We start from the raw sequence: 1485 nt of genomic DNA on the forward strand, positions 1-1485 counted from the left end.
CTAGTCTACATGTTTACATCAATCTTCTCACATATACTTAGTATGGGAAGTGTAGTCAGAAAATCTGTGTGAAAATAGAGAGTATATCTGGTGAGGAATTGAGTGAATTCTCTAAGGCATGTTAATACTTTCAAATATTGTTTTAATTGATTAAATGCGAGCTAGCGAGTGGTGACTGCGGTTAAGTGTATACTTAAGAGTAAGGATGGCTAAAATCTATGTGAGTAGTAATTTTTAAAATGCCATGTTCCATTGGAAATCCCTGAGGCAATTGTTGGAAGGTTTAGGTTTTGTTTTGTTTCTTTGTTTTGCTCAGGGACTAGCAAAAGCTAAGTATGGGGGAATTTGATACGAGCATATTTATGTGACTTTGTTAGCTTGTTTCTTTGCATTGAGTGGGTTAGTTTCTATTTATTGTAGTGATTTAAGCTATTTTTGTGTGTTTGTAGGTCTAATTGGCAAAGATGACAATAAATGGCTAAATGGAGCAATTTGGAGCAATTTTGGACTTGGATTGGATAGCATGTGTATGGAGCACAATGGATGGGTATTTTTGGTAACAAATGATACTAAAAATGTACTACAAATCTGGAAGAATTAAATTAAGGCATGGAAGACAAGGAATCAGTTGAAAACAAGGAGATCTTATCCAACCTTATCTTATCTTATCCAGTCTTATCTTATCTTATCCCATATTATCCAAACATTATACTATTTAATCCAGCATTATCTAAACTCATCTCTAGCTGCAAAAGGAGTCCTTATCCTATTCTAAATCCTTCCCATCTAAATTTAGGAGTCCTTATCATGTTTTAACAATGCATATCTGATTCTAGAAGTCCTGAAATCATGCAAACAATTTAATTCCTTTTCTCCTAGAATTGTGCCGTGCCCTATCCTTGTCCTCCAAGGATTGGTGTCGTGAGTCTGCATATATATAAATTACATTGTGCCACAACTTTGAGGGTGATTTTTCAGAGCAAGAGTTTTAGAGATAAAATACATCAGTGTGCATAGGTTTCTGAGAATTTTAGAGACTTCTACCGTGCTTGCAAGGAAGGAAGGAGAGAAGGAGTTTTGAGCCGTGCTGCATCCAAGGATTGTGCATTCTGCCATTGGATTGTTGGAGCATCTTGGGTTCTTTCTTAGTTTTAGTTTTGATGTTTATTTTAGATTGCTTTTTAACTATGATAAACATGTGTAACTAAATTTCTTTTTAGGTAGAGGTGAATTCGAAGCCATGGACATATGTTTTATATGAATTGATTTCCTCCAGTTATTGTTTCATAAAGCATGAATGTGATTTTACTATGAAACCACCATCGCTGCAACAATAGGAAGCCTAAAGGAAACGTAAGAAATGCTAAGCCAACATACGCTAGGTAACTTATGGAGCAAGAGCCACACATTCCTGTCTCCTTGCATGAGTACTTCCCGAAGAACTTATTCCAACGGTGCACTGCCGTTGCCTGTCACATGGTTGAA

The sequence above is a fragment of a genome, unplaced genomic scaffold, assembly GCF_019419815.1.
Source record: "Pyrus x bretschneideri cultivar Hongxiangsu unplaced genomic scaffold, Pyrus_bretschneideri_v1 Contig103, whole genome shotgun sequence".
Classification (NCBI taxonomy): domain Eukaryota; kingdom Viridiplantae; phylum Streptophyta; class Magnoliopsida; order Rosales; family Rosaceae; genus Pyrus; species Pyrus x bretschneideri.